Source organism: Eschrichtius robustus, chromosome 16, assembly GCF_028021215.1.
Source record: "Eschrichtius robustus isolate mEscRob2 chromosome 16, mEscRob2.pri, whole genome shotgun sequence".
NCBI lineage: Eukaryota > Metazoa > Chordata > Mammalia > Artiodactyla > Eschrichtiidae > Eschrichtius > Eschrichtius robustus.
In genome coordinates this window covers 53,591,468-53,613,891 of record NC_090839.1, presented here as the reverse complement: position 1 = coordinate 53,613,891, position 22,424 = coordinate 53,591,468, and the positions used below count along the sequence as shown (strand labels likewise).

The 22,424-nt window shown below is 51.2% G+C and overlaps 1 pseudogene; it reads right to left on the bottom strand.

The window, feature by feature from the left end:
- Positions 1-3,461: 3,461 nt before the first annotated feature.
- LOC137750400 (transmembrane protease serine 9-like) lies at positions 3,462-20,888 on the bottom strand (annotated as a pseudogene).
- Positions 20,889-22,424: the final 1,536 nt, after the last annotated feature.

Here is a 22,424-nt window from a genome sequence, read left to right as displayed (position 1 = left end):
TCAGATGGGATCTCTGTGCACCCCATTGTGCTATGTTGGGTGGGTCGGTTGCAGGAGGTAACTGCAGTCCTCGTGTCAGTACAGTGACACCTCCTGCAGTGGGAATGGGGTCAGGAGAAGTTTGAGGGAGGAGCAGGGGCTGAGCCCCCAGCCCCCCAGTTCTGTGGTCTAGCTGGGTGCAGGCCCTCCTTCCTGGGGGCCATGACAGACAAAATGGGAGTCTCAAGATGGTGGGTGAGCCAGCTGGCCAGCTGCTCTTGCTTCTCTGCACAGGAAGTCCTCCTGGGCTCTTTCTGCCCTGTTGCCTCAACCACCCAGCGCTCACGAAGAGACCCTCCCCGGCCTCCAAACTAAGCCTGTAGGGTCTCAGCCTGGTGGGCCTTCTCCTTCGGTCTACTTAAACTTTTTAAAGTGTTGATTAATAAATAGTAATTGTCAATCATCACTCGTTACTAGTGTGCCTCTAGTTGTGTCATACAACTGGTTTCATTTCTACGAGGGAAGTGATAATTCAGTGTGGAATTAGAGTCAGTCGCCCAGATTCAAATCTGGTTCCACCTCTTGCCTGCTGTGGGTCTTAGGGCATATTACCTAGCCTTTCTGGGCCTGTTTCCCCATTCGTGAAATGGGAACACCTCACGGGTGTTCAGAGATCAGCAGAGAGCCCGCCAGTGCCTGGCGCAGCCTGCGTGCTCACTGGGCAGAACTGCTCACTGGGCAGTCATTCAGACTCTCCCAACAGCCATGATAGGGTTGGTGTTACCAGTTCAGATTGTAGATGGGGAAACTGAGGTTGTCAGTACTCCTGGGAGAGGCTGGGCCATCTGGTTGCAGCTCTACCAACTGGAGCAGGTGAGCAGCTAGAAAATGCTTGCTTGGACAGGAGCCTGATGTCCTGTCCCCGGTGGGTTCTCAGGACTATCCTCGCCGCCCCAGGGTCTCCCTCCTGGCAGGTCAGGCAGCCGTCGTGAGGCTGGGGGCTGGATGCTACTGATGCAGGGCCAGGTCCATACCTCCCCCCGCCCCCACCCCCGCCCCGGCTCCAGGCCCAATGACCTTGCTGACAGGCGGGATGCAGCAGCACAGGGTGCCGCGCCACTGAGCCTGCTGGACAGAGAAGAGCTGTAGCTTGTCCAGCCCTGTGAGGCTGCCACAACAGGAACGAGCAGAGAGGAGGCGGGCCTGGAGGCCACACTGTTGGAGTGGGAGGAAGTGGAGAGAACCAAGGCGGTAATACCCTCTTTACCATCCCCAGCTGCCTCCAGAATCAGACCACCTGGGTTCAAATCCCAGTCTACCATCTACCAGCTGTATGCCTCTGGGCCTGTTTTCTCATCTGACAAATGGGGAAACCCCCCTCACAGAGTGTCTAGTGAGAATCTCATGAGATGGTGCAGTAGAGCTCTCTGCACCGTGTCTGGTGAGGGTTTAACGAGGAGTAGCAGATTTCTGCTCATTCCCTTCCATGGGCAGCCCGCCCCCTCCACTTCTAGGACACCCCTGCTTAGCTCTCACCTTACGCTTCAGAAACACTTGGCTCTGGGACTTCCCTGGTGGTCCAGCAGTTAAGGCTCCACGCTCCCAGTGCAGAGGGCCCAGGTTCGATCCCCGGTCAGGGAACTAGATCCTGCATGCCGCAGCTAAAGATCCCGCATGCTGCAACGAAGATCCCGTGAGCCTTAACTAAGAACCAACACAGCCAAAGAAAGAAAGAAAAGAAACACTGGGCTCTGAATGGGGATCCATTACTCTAATCACGGCAGGTCCAAGACTGAGGCATCCTGGCTCTCAGTCCCTGGCTTGTTCTGGTCTCAGTACCTTGGGAGGCATCTTGAGGAAGTTCTCTGAGCTGGCCCCCGGCTGAGGGCGGGATGGGAGGACGGTCAGCATCACCCAGCAGGGGCGGCTAGGGTCCCACCGCAGATGTGCCCACAGCCTTTTGTCTGGCCTGCCACAGCCATGCCCTGTTCTGGGTACCCTGGTCCCCAGTGACCCCACCAGGGGCAGCCAGTAGACGGCCCTCAGCCTAGGGGAGACAGCAGCCTGGATCTCCCTCACTGCCCAGTCCACAGCCCCACCCTCCCAGCCTGGCCTGGCCCAGCAGCGACCACGTGCTGCAGCCACTTTTTCCCCTGGGAGGAAAGAAGGGAGGAAGACGAGGCTCAGGCCTGCGTGGCGGCAGCTGCACTTGGTCCTAACCAGCCAGGCTGCCCCTTCAGTGATAGCCTCCCCTGTCCCCCCTTTCCCCACTGCCCCGTCAACTCCAAAGGGGGGCTTCGGAGTTTCCAGGTTTTGTTCCGGTTCTTGTTCTTTCTGCTGTTCTAGAAACTGAGCTCTGTCTATAGGGATGGATGATCCTTGGCCTGGGGATGAGGAGACGGCAGGGAGGGCATAGGACACCAGGTTGCAGCACATGAGGGTGGTCAGGGAGCTGAAAGGGCCTAGGCCGGTCTCCAGATGCAGGTGGGGGAAGGGGGCGGTCCTGGGCCTGGGGGCCTGGCCAAGGCTAGGACACAGCCTCAGACTCATCCAGGGCATGGATGGGGGCAGTGGCAGAAAAAACAAGGATAGCAGAAGTTATGGCCAGGCCTATCTGGGGGCTCCTGTCTCCTCTTGGCAGAGGGCATGATGTCAGGTGCCCCAAACTCCTAAGACCTTAGAATTCATGGGAAGGCCAGGCCTGGTGGCTGGCCACCTGCCTCCTGGGGCACTTTCACTGCAGTGGGGCAAAATCTATATGAGTTTTCTATTGCTGTGTAGCAGATGACTACAAACATAGCAGCTTAAGCACTAATTTATTAAATCACAACTCTGCGGGTGGGCTAAACTGGGTTCTCTGCTTAGGATCTCACCGGGCTGAAATCAAGGGCTTGGCCTGTCAGGGCTCTCATCTGGAGGCTGGGAGAAGAGTTGGCTTCCAAGCTGGTTCAGGTTATTGGCCAAATCCGGTTCTTTGCAGTTGTAGTGCTGAGGTGTCCCTTTCCCTGCTGGCTGTCAGCCAGGGGCTTTCTTCAGCTCCTTGCCACGTGGCCCCTCCATCTTCAAAGCTAGCAATGGACAATCATTTCCTTGGTGTTGAATCCCTCTCATATTTGAGTTTCTCTGACTTCTTCCAGAAAAGAAGGGCACACAGACCAGACCTAGCACTGACTCACTTGCCTGTCTTTGGGTGCTCTGACTGGAGCTCAGGGGGTTAAATATGAGCAGGAAGGGAAGGGAGGGAGTGTGAGACCCCCGGACACTCGGGAGGCTCCTGGAGGAGGGTTGGCAGCTTGGGTTTGGTTGAGCCCCAAGGAGGAGGCAGGGGATAGACAGATGAATGGATGGGTGGATGGCCCCTTAAATTTATTAGGCCTCTAAGCCCTAAGTCAGAAGGGGCAGGGTTGGGGGATGTGTAGATCCCCACACAGACCAGGCAGCTGAGGGACCCCAGAGTCTGGCTTCAGGTCAGTGTCACTGCATCAGAGGCTGAGGCGAGCCTGAATCCAAGGGCTGTAAGTGGCCACATTGGTACAGACACCTGGACGGTTGGGCAGGGCACAGCCCTTGCCCCAGCTCACCACACCCACTAGGACCCAGCGCCCAGATTTCATGCAGGTCAGGGGTCCTCCAGAGTCACCCTGCAGGAGAAAGAAGAGCTTAGGTCCCAGCCCTCCAGGGACTTTGGGTCCCAGGGCTACAGTCCCCCAGGTGGTGCCTCTGGGTTGGGGTCCAGGACACTGAGCCCTGGAGGTGGTACCTCCTGGGTCCTGGGTTCTAAGGAGGTAAGGTGCTGGCCATAGGAGAATGGACTCCAGAGTTTCTAGGCAGCTTCTCGCACCTGGCAGGCATCCTTCTGGCCCTCGACATAGCCGGTGCACAGGTTCCCCGGCAGCACTATGTGCTCGGCACGAGGCACGTTGGTGCCCATGTGGTAGAGGAGGTCACAGGTGCGAGTATCCAGCAGTGGCACCCTTACTCCCTGCAGAGGTCGCCACTCTGGGAGTGGCATTGGAGAAGAAGGGGGACTTCTAAGAGCTGGGAGACAGTGAGGTGGAAAAACTGTGAGGATGTTTGGGTCCCTGGAGGTCACGCTGGGTCCTGGATTGGGGCAGTGAGGGGCTGGGATTCCTGGTCAGAGAGAGGTGGAGAGAGAGCGCCTGTCCCTCCCCCAATGCCCCAGTGCCCCGCCCTCTGCCTCACCTCCTGAGTGGAGGCTGCCCTAGCCAGTGACCCAGCACGGTGTGCCTGGTGGTGGGCAAGCCCCAGGCTCAGGCAGGCAGATGGGCTGGACTCATGTGCTCAAGGGCACTGGGCGGCGAAGCTGAAGCAACGCCAGGTCTCCTCCGGCCCCGTCCTCTGAGTAGTCCGGAGGCAGCAGCACCCTCCGCACGGGCACCAAGAGAACATGGGGCAAGGCGGGACCCAGGTGCAGTGCCCCGAGGCGCACGCGGTACTCAGATGGCAGCGCCCTCCTGCATGACAGCGGTGGGTCTAGTTAAAGCAGCTCCTCCTCCACCCCCAGTAGGGCCCCCGTCCCTGCCACCCTCTCACTCAGAGCCTGGGGACCACGCTTCCGCCAAGTGGCGCCCCCCCTTCCGTGGGTCTTGCTCCACCCGCCCCTGCCCCCCTCGACGTTGAGCCCTCAGAGTAGGGGAATGCCCCTTGTCCAAGCCTGGGCTGCCTGCTCACCTCAGGAAGCGGTGTGCTGCCGTCAGCACCCACTGGGGGGCATGAGAGAGCCCACACACACATGTGCCCCGCGGTGCTGGATGCTCGCCTGCCTCGGCCGCTTCCGTCCTGGGTGTCCCGGCCCCCCACGATGAGACTTGACACGTGAGGCTGCCCGCAGGCTGTGAGAGGACAAGGGGAACTCAAGGGCGAGCAGAGGAGCGGGGAACTGGGCGGAGGATGGGGGCAGGGAGACACAGGGCTAAGGTTGGGGGGGGTTGGCACACCGGAGGAGGAAGCAGGGAAGGGACTGGATTATGGGTTTGGTGTCAGATAACAGGGTGAGGGGAGGGAGGTCAGAGATTAGGAATGAGGGTGCCCTCTGGTTGGAGCCTGCAGAGAGAGGAGGAGGATCTAGGGCCCCCAGAGGCCCTTTTGTCTTCCTTTAGACCCTGGTTGGTCCCAGACCTAGCCCTGTGGCCCAGGCTCTATGCCCTATGCCCAGGCCCCAGAGACCACCCCTGCGCCCCACCCGCTGTGAGATTTGGCCACCTTAGGTCTCAATACAAGCCCTGGAGCCCAGCCCCTCCCCCATCTTGTATTTCCACTTCCTGACAGCTGCTCCTGCGTGCCCCCCACCCCTAGACCCCGCAGCCCCTGGATTCTGTTCTCACTCTTGCAGCTGGTGTCCTCCTTGCTAACTGGGCCGGGGGATGACCTGGGGGCTTAAAGACCCAGGAGGGGGTGGGGGCCTGGCCAGGAGGTAATTAAGGAGGTCAGGGCGGGGCTGTGGCTTCATCAGCCCATCCTTGAACAAAGATGCTTTGAACAGTGCTTTTGAGGTGGCAGGAAAGGGACACCTGGGTTTCTCAAAGGAAACCTGGCTTGGGCCAAGGTGCACAGAACTGGGGGCGGGAGCCTGTGCCCAGCCAGGTAAGGGGGGGGCGATGTGGGGTGGGGATGAACGGGGTGGGGGTTGTTTCGGTCGGGCCACGAAGCTCCAGAGGATCCTCGGCCGCTCACCTCTGAACCGGATCCTGCCTCCTGGCTCCTTGCAGTGCTCGGTCACTGGGGCTTCTGAGCGGCATCGTTCTGTCCAGAAATCCTGGCCGGGACAGCCTCATACAGAGCCCAGGCTCCAGGCCTTGCATAGCCCCTCCCAGCCCCAGCTCTGCACAGTTTTTTTTGCGGGGAGGGGAATGAATGTCTTATGAATATCTTGTTTAAACCTGGCAGCTCTCCTCGCTTAACCCTAGAGGCAGGAGCAGACTTGACCTTGGGAAACAGTCTCCTCTTCAATTTGGGGCGGCCAGGACAGCAAGGCTGCCGGTCTCGGGTGAGGCTGGGAGATGCTGGGGACAGGGCTCAGTTGGCGGGCTGGGCCTGGACTGTGCCCACCTCCCAGAAGGCTCTGGAACCTCCTTCTACCAAGTCATCCAGCAGCCCTCCACTTGGTTCCTCCTCGTGGGGGCCTTCCTGCCCAGCACACCTCCTCCTCTGCCACGTCACAGTGGGAGTTGATGTGTGATAGAGGAGGTTTGATTTGTTTGTCCTCCCTCCATGAGGCAGGGTCTGGGTCTCTGTCCCTGTCTTAGCTCAGGCTGCCAGAACAGAGCACCACAGACTGGGGGGCTTAAACACAGCTTATTTCTCACCATTCTGGAGGCTGGAAGTCCAAGAACAAGGAACTGGCAAGATGGGTTTCCCTCTGAGGCCTCTTCTCTTGGCTTGTAGGTGGCTGGCATGTCACTGTGTGATCACACGGCCTCCTCTTTATGTCTGCTGGGCATGGGGGGGTGGTGCTGGTGTGTTTTTAGAAGGACATTAATCCTGTCAGATCAGAGCCCACCCTTATGACTTCATTTAACCTTAATTACTTCCACAAACAGTCACATTGGGGGTTAAGGCTTCAACATATAAATTTTGGAGAGGACACAGACATTCAGTGCATACCAGTCTCCCATGGCCTGAACAGTGCCCAGCACAGAGTGGGCACTGAGTATTTGGGAGTGAAAGGGGCCAGCAGGGCATCATGCCGGGAGTGAGGGTGAAGGATATGAACGAGGGGACCTAGAGGCGAACCAGCCCCAGCCCCAGCCCCTACACTCGAAGTGAGGGAGGGCAGCCTCAGGCCTGACCCCTGCTGTCCACGCTCTAGGAGCAGGCTCAAGTCCACGCTTGAGGACTCTGGAGTCGGCTTGTGGAACACCCTCCCTCCAGCCCTGAGACCTTGGGAGAGTTTCCTCTTCTGTAAAACCCTCCTCCCAGGTGGTTGTGAAGATTAACTGGGTTAGCCCACGCAGAGCTTGGAATAGTGCCTGGCTGATGTAAATGCTATAGAAGTGCCACAAGAATAAAAGAAGCACCTTCCCCAAGGCTCCTGACCTTTCGTTACCCCCGATTCAGCTGCCATTAGAGGACTTGGCAGGAATGGAGCCAGGTGGGCAGTGCTCCCCTTGGTGCAGAGTTGGGGCAGCTGGAGAGGCAGGTGGGAGCAAGAGTGACCAGGGACCCTGGGAACACACAGCTATCTCTGGGGATATGGGCCAGACCTTGAGAGGGGATTTCACTGGAAGGTGGGATGGAAGGAGCTGGGTGTCTGCCTGTTGCAATTTAGGTGAGGCGGGAAGCCTGGAGGACAGACACCTGGGTGCAGGGACCAGGAAACAAGTTCCCACTGAGAAACTGGCTTATGGTGGGAGGACCTGGAACTGATCGAATATTGGACAATCAAACCTGAGAGGAGTAGGAAAGGAACCTCTTTCCAGGGGCTCACCCCAACCCAGCCCCTGTCTCAGATTGAGAAACTGAGGCACAGACCCCTGCTGGGCCCACACGCCCTTCAGTCCCACCCTTGAGTCACACTGAAGAAATGGCCCCTCGGCAAATGTCATCTACTTGCCCTCCTCACAACCATCCTTCTCAGGGCCACAGCTGAGTCATCCCCACCTTTTTCTGGTGCCGGACCTGTCCCCACTCCCAGGGGAGGGCAAATGACCCAAATGGGGGCCATCATCCCACCATGTCCTCCAGGTCACAGTGATTGATCAAGAAGTGACACATGACCCCAGACCAGCCAATCAGAATTCTTCCCTGGGATTTTTACCCTGGAGGAGGGAGAGAGGACCCCTTGGGGCTCAGGCAGAGGGCAGCCGTAGCTGCAGCCACTGGCGAGGACTCTCAGCTGGCCTGAGAGCTGCAACCTTCCAGGCTGAGAAAGAGTGTCCTGTGGAGCTGGAGCGCCTCATTCCAGTCATCCTTGCCCTTGGTGGGCTGTCCTTTATCCTTCTAAAGCAACTCTCCTTCACTCATGCTGGTACTAGGGGATTCTTTTGCTTACAGCCAAAGTCTTTAAATGCCAAGGATGAAAACAAAATAACAGTTCAACAAAGGTGGAGGGGAGGTGCGCCCTGAGCTGGCTGCCCTGCCAGTGTGTTTCAGTATGGCGGTGCCCAGCCCACCATCTTCAGCACAGGACTCATCTCTGACGAGTGCCCAGCCCTGCCTTTGGCCAGACCCCAGGGGCACCCTGTATACCTGGCAGCAGGAGGAGGTAGGAGGGGGTGGCCTTTCCAGGATCCAGGTGGTGTGCTCACTGATGTCCCAGCAGAAGCTGGGCCCTTTGGGACGGCCACAGCCAGACCCCAAACCATGCTGACCCAACAACCAGGGGTCATCCAAAGCAGCCTGAGGAGGGACAAAGGTGTGGGGTGAGCCAGGCCAGGGGGAGGGGCATGCCGTGGCACCTGGCTGGAGTCCTCTTGAGCCTCTGGGTAGGTGGCCCTGAACAGGACCCTATGGGTGGACGTGCTCCTGGGCGGGCTTGAAGGTATTTCTGTGGATGAGTCTGTCACACGGGCACTGGGGCACCAGAGGCTACTCTGCCTGCGCTGGAGGAGGGGCAATGTCCAGGCAGGCCTGCAGGGCAGTGTCGCAGTGTAGCCGGTCTGGGGCCAAGCGCTTAATAGGCATTAAATCACACTGTCCTCCAGTAACACATGGGACACCAGGGCAGTGAGTGTTCTGCTTGGGGTCAACTCAGAGGGCCTTTGGGGGAGGTGAGTGGCGGCACCCTCAGGTTTTGGCTGTTGGGGAGGGCAGATGGGGGAAGTGGAAATCTCAATGCAGGTGAGTCTTACAGGAGACCTGGGAGACCCCACCCGTCTGGTACCTGCTGGCCCCTCTGAGTCAGGCCATGCAGTGAGAGGTGGACACAGGCCCTTGTGAGCTGAGTGACTTGAGTGGTTCTGTCACCTTGCTGGGCCTCAGTTTCCTCATTGTGAGGAGGGGGAAGAGAAGCTCCAGCCTCGCAGGGCTGCCGAGGGGCATGAAGCCTGAGCGTGGTGTCCTACAGCCTGTGTGGCTGTCTGGGTGGGCAGAGGCGAGGAGGGCACCCTCCCAAGACTCCTCCACCTGCCTCTTCACAGAGACCACCTCTCAATCGACCAGAGCTTCTCATACCTTCTGCTCTCATAGCACCTCTGTATCTCATGAAAACGCAGATCTGCCCGAGCAGTTCCAAGCAGCCCAAGTCGGCCCCGCTGGCCTGGTCCCTTGGCCATGCTGAGGCTGGGTTCTGGGACCCCAGCATGGGGGAGGGGGGGACACGCTTGATGCTGCCCCTCCACCCAGGCCACCTATGGAGCTTGGAGCCCCCACGCCCCCAGGACAAGCCTCAACCACGGGGAGTCAGTAGAGAAGGGGCCATGCCAGGTCCTCGTCCCCCACGGGCGATGCTGAGGTGTGTCCCCGTGATTTCTCAGGGGATCCCGGCCAGACAGCACCTCAGCTGCCCACAAGGGTAACCTCCTCATCTGGGCAAACGTCACTGGCTCTCACCCCTCCTGCCTCAGTTTCCCCACTCTTCACTGGGGCTTCTTGGTATCGCCTCCCAAATAAATTACCCGCACCCTCGTCCTGGTCCTGGGTCAGCCTTTGGGGGACCATGGTGAGACCAGGAGCGTCTGGCGTCTGTGTGGTGGGGAACACGGCATGAGCGCTGGGGGTGTTTGGGGGCGTTTCCTCCACTGCACCCCACTCCAGCCTTCCTAGCCCCCAGGGACCCTGTTGCTATTTATGTCCTCCTGTAAATTATCTTTCTTTTTTTAAAATATTTATTTGGCTGCGCCGGGTCTTAGTTGCAGCACACGGGATCTTTGTTGTAGGATATCTTTAGTTGCAGCATGAGTGTTCTAGTTCCCTGACCAGGGATTGAACCCGGGCCCCTACATTGGGAGCACAGAGTCTTAACCACCGGACCACCAGGGAAATCCCTGTAAATTATCTTTCTGATTGAACTAACCTGAGAGGGTTCTGTTGTTTGCAACCAAAACCTGTATAGCACAGATGGGTGATGATGGTTTAGGAGTGAAGGAGTGGTCTTAGGGTGGATGGGACGCGGGTAACTGTGAGGGTGTCCAGGAATCCACCCAGGGCCACAGAACGTGGTGCAAGGCATCAACGTGAACATGCACACATTTATTAGCAAAGGGGACAGAAGGGGACTGGGCCTGGTCCAGCAGGCAGTCCTGCCACTGGGGTGCCCCCAGCCCCTGGCGAATGTGCCTGGAGCTGCAGTAACTACTGCACCCTCATGGGCTTAGGTGTGCACAGGCCAGCTGCAGGAGTCAGGGAGCCCAGAGCAGAGAGAGGGGCAGCAGCAACTGAGAGGGGTCTGGCCTGGGTGTGCTGCGGCCCACCAGCATCTGGATCCAGTTGAAGTAACTACTGACATTGGTGTAGCTGCCGGCCCGGTTGCGCCTACCACAGCCCACTCCCCAGCTCACGATTCCAATCTGAATCCACAGCTCATTCTTTTCACAGACCAAGGGTCCACCTGGGTCACCCTGGGAAGCAGTGTGGGTGAGCAAGACCTGGGGTGGGGCAGGAGGGGCCAGTGGAGAGGCTGGTAGAGCAGGAGGGGCTGTGGAGCTGGGCAGACTGGGTGCAAATCCCACTCCTCCCCCGGAAGCAAACAAACTTCAGTTTCTGCATCTGCAAAGGGGGGCAATAGTCTATCCACTCAATTTCACATAAGGATCAAAGGAGGTACAATTAATGTAAAACGGGAAGCTTGTTTTATAGGCTGGATAAATGAGGTCTACAATGATTTTCTCATGAATAAACTCTAAGGGTGGATTGGTAGGGGTCAAGGTGGTTGCTCTCAGGCCCAAGATTGGGAGGGGTGGTACCCAGTTTCAGTATGGCCCTCATTGGGGCAGGGGTACTCACTTTGCAGGTGTCAGTGTTGCCATCCTCAGAGCCAGCACAAATCATATTATTACTGCTGTGACTGCGGTAATCAGGCTGATGGAACAGGTAGGAACACCTGGATTTGTTTATGATGGAGACTTGCACTTCCTGAAGATTGTAGGGAGGTGGCAGATCTGTCAGGGGTTGAGGGTGGGAGAGAGAAAGACAACAACCTTAGCCTCTCCTCTGCCATCTGGGGAAAGGCGGTATGAAGGGGAGTGGACTTCCTGGAGTACCCACAGTACCTGGGACATTGCCCTTGATTCCTCTGCTCTAGTCCAGCACCCAGCAATGTGGTGGGTGATGAACAATATCACAGAGGGACCCAATGGATGGACAGGCTGTCACAGCTCCTCCCTGAGACTTGGTTTCCCTCTCTGTAGCCTGCAGATGACAGTCCCTGCCTGAGCCAGTGGGGAGAGACCATGGCTGAAGCATACACAGGGGGAGGGGCTGCTGCAGTTGAGCTTGTTTATAATTAGTATAGCTGCAGGATCCAGCCTGAAGTTTTCCCAAATTTGATGAAAGATATGAATCTACAAATTCAAGAAGGTGAACAAATTCCAAGTAGGATAAACACAAGGAGATCCACAATGAGATACATTTTCATCAAAATATCAAAATGCAAAGACAAAGGGAGAATCTTGTAAACAGCGAGAGAGAAGCTACACATCAAGTATAAGGGATCTTCAACAAGATTGACAGCCACATTCTTTTCAGACACCCTGGAGGCCAAAAGGCAGTGCAATGACATATGTAAAGTGCTAAGAGACTAAAACAGTCAACCAAGAATTCTATATCAGGCAAAACTATCCTTCAAAAAAAAATGAAGGCGAGATTAAGATATTCCCAGATAAGCAAATGCTGAGAGTGTTCATCATTAGTAGGCCTGCCCTACAAGGAATGGAAAAGAGAGCCCTTCAGGATGAAATGAAAGGGCAGTAGCCAGTAACTTAAACCCATAGGAAGAAATAGAGAACACTGGTAAAGGTAACTACACAGGTAAACATACAAGCCAGTATTATTATAGTTTTGGTTCATACCTTTTTTGCTATACAATTTAAAAGACAAATGCAATTTAAAAGACAATAATTGTAAATCTCTGTTACACAGAGATTGGTTACACAATATATAAAGATGTAAATTGTGGCAATAACAACTTGAGAAGAATAGAGTTGTATAGGAACAGAACTTTTGTATGCTATTGAACCTAAGTTGATATTAATTCAAAATAGACTGTTATAAGTTTAAGTTATTAACTGTAATCTCCAGGGAAACTGCTGAGAAAATAACTAAAAAATATACAGAACAGGAAGTGAGAAGGAAATCAATACAGTACACTAATAAAAATCAATTAAACACAAAAAGGAGGAAATAAGGAACAAAAAAGATATAAGACATAGGTATAGATATAGATATGATATAGATATAAGATATCTATATCTTCTACATCTGACAAAATATAGAAAACAAGTTGAATAATGGTAGAAGTAAATCCTTCCCTATCAGTAATTAATTTTAATGTAACTGTATTAAACACTCCAATTAAAAGGCAGAGATTGGCAGAATGGATTAAAAACAGAGATCTAACTATATCCTGTCTACAAGGCGATAATTTTATTATTCTTAAATTTTTTTATTTTTAAAAATTTATTTATTATTTTTGGCTGCATCAAAAACAGAGATCCAACTATATCCTGTCTACAAGACAATAATTTTATTATTTTTAAATTTTTTTATTTTTAAAAATTTATTTATTTATTATTTTTGGTGCATTGGGTCTTCATTGTTGCATGTGAACTTTCCCTAGTTGTGGCGAGCAGGGGCCACTCTGTTGCGGTGCACAGGCTTCTCATTGCGGTGGTTTCTCTTGCTGTGGAGCACAGGCTCTAGGTACGCGGTCTTCAGTAGTTGTGGCACGTGGGCTCAGCAGTTGTGGCCCATGGGCTCTAGAGTGCAGGCTCAGTAGTTATGGCGCATGGGCTTAGTTGCTCTGTGGCATGTGGGATCTTCCCAGACCAGGGCTCGAACCCGTGTCCCGTGCATTGGCGGGCAGATTCTTAACCACTGCCCCACCAGGGAAGCCCGACAACAATTTTAGATCCAAAGGTAAATATAGGTTTAAAGTGAAAGGTTGGAAAAAGAGATTCCATGAAAATAGTAACCAAAAAGAGCTGAGGTTGCTATACTAATGTCAGACAAAATGGATTTTCAGTCAAAACATGTTACAAGAGTCAAAGAAGGGGGACTTCCCTGGTGGTCCAGCAGGTAAAACTCTGTGCTCCCAATGCAGGGGGCCTGGGTTTGATCCCTGGTCAGGGAACTAGATCTCACATGCATGCTGCAACTAAGAGTCTGCGTGTCGCAACTAAGAAGTCTGCATGCTGCAACTAAGAAATCCCACATGCCGCAACTAAGTATCCCGCATGCCACAATGAAGATCCTGCATGCCGCAACTAAGACCCAGCTCAGCCAAAATAAATAAATAATAAATAAATAAATAAATATTTTAAAAAAGAGTCAAAGAAGGACATTACATATTGATAAAAGTGGCAAGTCCTCAAGATATAATAATTATAAATATCTACACATCTAACAACTGAGCTCCAAAATACATGAAGCAAAATTGCTGTAACTGGTGGGAGAAATAGACAGTTCTACAAGAACAGTTGGAGACTTCAATGCCCCACTTTTATTAATGGATAGAACAACCAGAGAGAAGATCAGTAAGATAACAGAGGACTTGAACAGCATTATAAAGCAGCTAGACCTAAAAGACATATACAGAACAATCCACCCAAACAAGAGCAGAATACACCTTCCTTCCAAGTGGATGCAAAACATTCTCCAAGATAGATGACATGTCAGGCCACAAAATAAGTTGCAATAAATTAGAAAAGATTGACATCATAGAAAACAGTGGATTGAGGCTAGAAATCAATAACAGAAGGAAAACTGAAAAATTCACAAATATGTGGAAATTAAACAACATACTCCTAACCAATGGGTCAAAGAAGAAATCACAAGGAAAATTAGAAAGTACTTTGAGATGAATGGAAATAAAAACACAACATACCAAAACTTATGGGATGCAGCAAAAGCAATTCTCACAAGGAAATTTATAGCTGGAAATGCCTATGTTAATAAAGGAGAAAAATCTCAAATCAACAATCTAACTTAAGGAACTAGAAAAAAAAGAGCAAATTAAACCCAATGGTAGAAGAAGGAAGGAAATAATAAAGAGAGGAATGGGAAAAAAATCAAACTAGGGAACAGAAAAACAATAGCGAAAATCAACAAAACCAAAAGTTGGTTCTTTGAAAGATCAACAAAATTGACAATGAAAGTGGGGACATTATTACTGACCTTCAAGAAAAATTAAGGACTATAAGTGAATACTATGAACAATTGTATTCCAACAAATTAGATAACCTAGAGGAAATGGACAAATTCCTAGGAACACACAAAATACTAAAACAGACTCAAGAAGAAATAGAAAATCTGAACAGACACATAACAAGTAAAAAGATTTAGTCACTAGTCAGAAACCTCCCAATGAAGAAAAGCCTTGGGCCAGATGGCTTAAATGGTGACTTCTATCAAACATAAGAAGAAATTAACATCAATCCTTCTTCCAAAAAACAGAAGAGGAAGGAACACTTCCTAACTCATTCCATGAGACTGGCATTACTGTGACACCAAAGCCCAAGCAAGTTATCACACACAAAAAGAAACTACAGACCAACGTATATGCAAAAATCCTCAACAAAATACCAGCAAACTGAATCCAGCAGCATATTAAAAGAATTCTACACCACGACCGAGCGAGATTTATCCAGAGTGCAAGGTGGGTTCAACATATGAAAATCAATCAATATAACATACTACAGACTACAGTAATAGAATGAAGGAAAAAAAAAACCCCACATGGTTATCCTAATTGATGCAGGAAAATCCAACACTTTCATTATAAAAACACTCAGTAAACTAAGGATAGCGAGAACTTCCTTAACATGATAGAGATCATATGTGAAAAACCCACAGCTACAGAATTGTGAAAGACTGAAAGCTTTCCCCCTAAGACCAGGAAAAAGACAATGATGCCAGTTTTTTGCCACTTCTATCTAACACTTTACTGGAAGTTCTAGTCAGAGCAATTAGGCAAGAAAAGGAAATAAAACACATCCAAGTTGGAAAGGAAGAAGTAAAACTATGTCTATTCACAGATGACATGATCTTATATATAGAAAATAATGAAGAGTACACAAAGAAGGACTAGAATTAATAAATGAATTCAGCAAATTTGCAGGATCTAAAATCAAGACACAAAAGTCAATTATATTTCTATACACTACCAATGAACAATTTCAAAAGGATATTAGAAAAGAAATTTCATTTTACAATAGCATCAAAAAGAATAAAATAGTTAGATTTAATTGAGGACCTGTACACAAAAAACTACAAAACACTGCCGAAAGAAATTGAAGAAGACATAAATAAATGGAAACGTATCTTCTGTTTATGGACTGGAGACTTAATATTATTTAGATGACAATACTCCCCCAAAGCAATCCACAGATTCAATGCAATCCCTATCCAAATTCCAATGGCCTTTTTAGTGGAAATTGACAAGCTCATCCTAACACTTAGAGGGACTATCAAGAGACCCCAAATAACAAAACCAATATTTGAAAAAGTAAACAAAGTTGGAGAATACACACGTCCCAATTTCAAAACATACTTGGAAGCTACAGGAATCAAACAATGGGGTCCTGGCAAACGGATAAACATACAGACAAACGGAATAGAATTGTGAGTCTAGAAAATAAACCCATTCTTCTTTGGTCAACTGATTTTTGACAAGGGTGCCAAGATAATTCAGTGGAGTAGAGAATAGAATCTCTTTAACAAATGGTGCTGGGACAACTAGATATCCAAATGCAAAAAATGAAGTTGGACCCACTACTTCCCACCATAAACAAAGATCAACTCAAAATGAATCAAAGATATACATATAACAGCTAAAACTATAAAACTCTTCAAGAAAACATGAGGGTAAATCTTCATGACCTCGAATTTGGCAATGATTTCTTAGACATGACACCAAAAGCAAAAGCGCCAGAGAAAAAATAATCTGAACTTCATCAAAATTAAAATATTCTGTGCATCAATAGATACTATCATGAAAGTGAAAAGAGATGTGATCCACGAGTCTTGGCTCAGCCCTGCATCTGAAGTGCTCTTCCCCCATCAACACCAGGGACTGACAACATGGAACCTGGAAGGAAGGAGCTATGATGCCTCTTTCGAAGAAACTGAAGGGTTAAGTAAGAGCATTCAAAACACAACTTTCTGACGCTAAAGCCCACCTGTTCTGCAGAACTTCGGCTAGGTCTTCATTTCAACTTTCAAACCTTTAGCTCTTTGTCCTTTTCCTGGAGATTATTGCCTCTTTCCTGGCATCACTTGGCTCTCTAAGCATCATGAGCCCCATTAGGCCAGCTGGTCTTACCCTTAGCTACGTATTAGAATCACCTGGGACGCTTTAAAATATCCCAATGTCTGTGCCACATCCCAGACCAATTAAATCCATGGAGTGAGATCCAGGAACCAGTTAAAAAAAAAAAAAAGAAGAAGAAAAAAGGAAAAAAAAACCCCACAGAATAGGAAAAAATATTTGTAAATCATATATCTAAAAAGGGTCTAGTATCCAGAATATATAAAAACGATTACAACGTCACAACAAAGAGAACTCAGTTTAAAAATGGGTTGGGGGGGGTGGTCTTCCCTGGTGGCGCAGTGGTTAAGAATCTGCCTGCCAGTGCAGGAGACATGGGTTCGAGCCCTGATCCAGGAAGATCCCACATGCCGCAGAGCAACTAAGCCCGTGTGCCACAACTACTGAGCCTGCGCTCTAGAGCCCGCGAGCCACAACTACTGAGCCCATGTGCCACAATTACTGACGCCTGCGCACCTAGAGCCCGTGCTCTGCAACAAGAGAAGCCACCACAATGAGAAGCCTGCGCACAACGAAGAGTAGCCCCAGCTCGCTGCAACCAGAGAAAAGCCTGCGTGCAGCAACGAAGACCCAACGCAGCCAAAAATAAAATAAATAAATTTATTTAAAAACAAACAAACAAATAAATAAAATTGGGTTGGGAATTCCCTGGCGGTCCAGTGGTTAGGACTCTGTGCTCTCACTGCTGAGGGCCCAGGTTCAATCCCTGGCTGGAGAACTAAGATTCCACAAGCCACGTGGTGTGACCAAAAAAAAAAAAAAAAAAAAAAAAAAAGGGTAAGGGACTTAAATAGCCATTACTCCAAGGAAGATATACAAATGGCCAACCAGCACATGAAAAGTTGCTCAACATCACTAGTCATTAGAGAAATGCAAATCAAAACCACAGTGAAATACCACTTCACACCCACTAGGATGGCCAAAACAAAACAAAACAAAACAAACAAACAAAAACCTGGAAAATAACAAGTTTTTTATTAAGGAGAATGGAGAGAAATTATAACCCTTATTGTTGATAGGAATGTAAAATGGAGCAGCTGCTATGGAACACTGTTTGTCAGCTCCTCAAGAAGTTAAACATAGAATGACCATGTGATCCAGGATTGCACTCCTAAATACATTCACAAAATAATTGAAAAGAGGTATTCAAGCACAAATTTGTGTACTAATACAAATACCCAAAAGATGGAAACAACAAAAATGTCATCAGTGGAGGAATGGATAAACAAATTGTGCATCCATACAATGGAATATTATTCAGCCATAAAAGAGAATGAAGTTTTGATACATACAATAATATGGATGAATCTTGAAAACATTATGCTAAGTGAAAGAAGCCAAACATGAAAGGTGACACAGTGTATGATTCCATTTATATGAAATGTCCAGAATAGGTAAATCCATAGAGACAAAAAGTTGGTTAGTGGTTGCTAAGGGCTGGAGGGAGGGGGTAATTGGGAGTGACTGCTTAATGGTTATGGGATTTCCTCTGGGCGTGATGAAAATGTTTTGGATCTTGATAGAGTTGATGGTTATGCACTGTGAATGTTCTAAATGCCATTGAATTATATACTTTAAAATGGTTAATGTTATATGAGTTAAACCTCAAAAAGAAAGGAGTGAAGTACTGACACACACTAAAACATGAATGAACATTGAAAATATTATGCTTAGTGAGAGCAGCTAGCACGTAGTGTATAACTGCATTCATATGAAGCGTCCAGAGTAGGTAAATCCATAGAGACAGAAAGCAGATTAGTGGCTGCCAGGGGCTATGGCCCTAGAACAACGGGGAATTAGGAGTAATGGCTAATAAGCATGGGATTTCATTTTGAGATGATGAAAATGTTCTGTAATTAGACAGTGGTGATGCTGGAACCACTCTGTGAATATACTGAAAAAAAAAAACCGTCTGAATTGTATGCCTTTTTTTTTTTTTTTTTTTGGCTGCACCGCACAGGGTGTGGGATCTTAGTTCCCCAACCAGAGATCGAACCCACACCCCCTGCAGTGGAAGCCCGGAGTCTTAACCACTGGACTACCAGGGAAGTCCCTGAATTGTATACTTTAAAAGGATGAATTTTATGGTTTGTGAATTATACTTCAAAAAACCCCCAAAAACAAACAAAAAAACCAAACAATGCCTGATGCCTTTCTGACAAGTCCACCCCAAAACCTCGCACACCCCTGCAGGCTGGGGGTGTGGCCTGGGCCGGTGGGGGGGCCTCCCTCTCTGGTTTCTGGCTCACAGTCTCGGGAAGGGAGGGGGAGCTGAGTGTGGGTACAGAAAGCCCTGCTCTACAGCGGGGCAGGGTGTGGAAAGGAGGTGAGGAGAGATTGCTCAGCGGGCCAAAGCCAAAGCACAGTGGCACACAGACCAAGGTGGGGGCCACTGCAGCTGGTGTGGCTGGCACAGGGCATGGTGAATAACACTCCCCTTCCCCACCCGTCTGTCCCCAACCTCACTCTTTTTCTCATGGATGTCCCCCCAGCCACTCACCCAGCAGTCATCCCGGTTCTTGAACTCAAAGGAGGAGGACAGGACACAGACGGGCTGGATGTGCTTATTGAAGGTGACGGAGGAGGACAGCTTCAGCAGGGAGATGTCGTCCTGTGAATACTTCCTGGATTTGGGTTATATAATAATACTCTTCACCCTGTAATGACGGAGGTAGGCCCGCAGGCTCCAAATGGGTGGTGTGGCAGACAGCTCGCCAAACTGGACCGACCATTCATAGGGATCTCTGTTGCTGGCAGGGGAGGAGAAAGCCGTCAGGGGTCCTCAGAGGGAGGGTGGGCCACCTGAGCACACCTGGGGCTGCTCCCTGAGCTGAGACCCCCGGGCTGCTGCGGGGCTCACCCCAGACACCATCAGCAGGTCTTCCTTCGACCAAAGAGGCCAGGGTAGAAACGTGGAGAGCCCAGACAGCCCCAAACAAAGTCCCACACCTGGGGACTTGAGGGGGTTGGTAGGAGGGTGCCTCCCCTGCCAGCTCATCTGGCCAGTCACTCAACCACCTGTCACCTCCAAGAGCCCTTCTCAAAAGGGAACAAGCAGGTGCACGGGCGCCACAGCAGGCTGGGCTCAAAACAGCTTCCGGGGCCACTGTCACCACAGGCCAGGCTCTGTGTCCAGCACTTACTTCAGCTCATTCCTCCCCCGGGGTGGGGGGGGGGGCGGTCACCTCTGCTGGGAGGTGGGGTGAGGAAAGTGGAGGTTGGTGGTGCCATTTGGGGACAAGTGAAGCAAGAAAGAAAAGAACAAGACAAACAAATGTGCGTGGGAATGTTCTGGGAGAACATTCTGGAAGAAACTGCACAGGGTTTCCTCCCGGAGCGCCCTGGGGGACTCGCGTGGGTGCGTAACGGGCTGCAGCCGGGACTGGGCCTCAGGAGCACACGAGGGCCGTGTCCACGTGGGGCATGCGCGCAGGTCCTGCTGCAGACCCAGGGCCCGGGGTCAGCGGGCCGCCCGCCCCCAGACTCACTTTTGGAAGCAGTGTGCGGCCGAGAGCACCCAGCGGCGGTTGAGCAGGCTTGCTCCGCAGTAGTGGGAGCCCCATAGGCGCAGGCTGCCCTGCCACGGCCAGCGCCCAAGCTCTGCGTCCTTTCCACCCACTATGCGTGTCGGGACAGTCCGTTGGCCACATGGCCCTGGGATGGACAGATGGACACCAGGCTGAGCTGCGGGAGGCAGGCCCACCCCGTCCACCCTCACCCACCGGGTGGGAGAAGGGAAGGGGCGCCCCGGGGAACCGCGCGTCCAGGGGTCTTGCCGCCCAGGAAGAAGGGGACGCTGGGGACCTGCCCCACGTGGGCCACAGGCGCCCGCCCCTCCCCCACACCCAGGGGCGGCCCCATCCGTTACATGCGAGCATAGAAGAGTTCTCGAAACCTGGGGCGGGGAGAGGAAAAGATGAGTCGCCCTTCGCGCTCCGGCTCAGGTGCCCTGCGCAGGGAAGCGCGCCCCCTGGACGCCTTACCTGGAAGCAACAGGTCCCTATCCCGCAACGCTGCGGGTAGGAGAGAAAGTGAGCTCCCCTCGGTCTCCACGCGCCCCACCCTTCCCCCATCACCCCTAGCTGCGCCGGCAGCCCCAGCCTCAGCTCACCCTGCCTCGCGATTTCGACCCGCACCAACAGTTGCGCGAGCAGCAGCGCCCCGACCTGCGCGCCCATGGCCTCTTCTTCCCGCCGCCTGGCGCCCCCTCTGCTTCCGCCAGCTCCAAGGCCCGGCTGGGGCGCCCCCTCGGGGAGAGGGAGCCACGGGAACCCTGGCCGCCCCCTTCCCTCAGCTTGACCTCTCTGGTCCAAGGGCTGTTTGGGAACCTGGGACGTCACAGTGCCCCGGCTTTGAGCTTCTACTGGGGCTCGGTCCCCCAACTACGTACCTTGTTATGGCCCAGGAGCCAGTGTACCCAGACGATCCCTTTCTTGTCTGCGACCCTGGGGGCCTGGCTGCCCCCCATGCTGCCCTCTTTTCTACCCATTCCTTCTGCTAGGAAGGACCAAGGACCTGACCCACAGCCAGGACTCCCATGAAAGCACATTAGCAAGTCCTCACTGAGTGCCCATTGGGGGTCTCGCACTGTGTCATCTACTGTTAAACGTGATGATCCTTTACAGGACCCACAGAATAAACGCTGGCCTGATTTGACCATCTAGAGGGCTCTTAGCCTCCCTGTCTGCCTGCTGCCCGGCAACAAGCCTCACCTAACTCTACGGAGTCTACAGGTAGCTTCCCTTCCTTGCAGACAATATTGCAGGGCACCAAAGTCACCAAACTGGCTCTCTCATAGATGTGAGCAGACCACTGAGTTGGGGTCGACAGGACCACCCACTGAGTCAATGATTTTTTAGGAGGATTCACAGAACTCAGAAAAGCTGGTGTACTCCTGGTTATGGTTCCTTACAGTTAATGGATACAGATAACATCAGCAAATGCCAAAGGTGCAGAGGAGAGTCTGGAAGAGACCAGGTGCAGGCTTCCAGCTGTCCTCTTCCAGGGGAGTCAGGTGGGCAGTGCTTAATTTTCCCAGCAATGACGTGTGACAACACTCGTGAAGTTTTGCCAACTAGGGAAGCTCACTGAAAGTTTGGTGTCTAGAGTTTTTACTGGGGTTTCATCACATAGGCATGGAGGGCCCATGTGGCCAACCTTATTTCTCAGACTGCAGCCCCTTCAGAGGTCCAGCTGATCCAGTGTGACCCAAGGCCCCGCCATAAATCACATCGTTATCATCAACTATCTGGAGTGGCCCGAGACCCCAGGTCTACAAAGACAGTCTTTTCAGGCAGGACATTCCAAGGGCTCAGAGGTTATTTCCTAGGAGGTGGGCAAGGGCCAGTCCTTTCTTTGGATTGTGCAGGGTTTGAACATCCTAGGCCTGTTCAGTTAACCTTTTACTGCACAGCAACCAAGGATGAAGAAATATTTGCAGAAAATCTGCGCATGCACCAGAAGGATCTATTTCAATAAACTGAACTGACTCCAAGGAAAATTGAGATAATACAGTAAGTCCCCTACATACGAATGAGTTCCGTTCCGAGAGCACGTTCATAAGTCCAACAAAGTTAGCCCAGGTACCCACCTAAGACAATCGGCTATATAGTACTGTACTGTAATAGCTTTATAATACTTTCACACAAATAATACATAAAAAGCAAACACAAAAAATAAAGAAAACTTAAAAAAATATTTATTTATTTGGCTGCGCTGGGTCTTAGTTGCAGCACACAAGATCTTCGTTGTGGCATGCGGGGTCTTTAGTTGTGGCACTCGGGAATCTTTTAGTTGCAGCATGCAAACTCTTAGTTGCGGCGTGTGGGATCTAATTCCCTGACCAGGGATCGAACCTGGACCCCCTGCACTGGGAGCATGGAGTCTTAGCCATTGGACCACCGGGGAAGTCCATAAAGAAAACATTTTTAATCTTACAATACAGTACCTTGAAAAGTACAGTAGTACTAGCTACGTCACTGCTGCTTTTATGCTTACTTCCGGA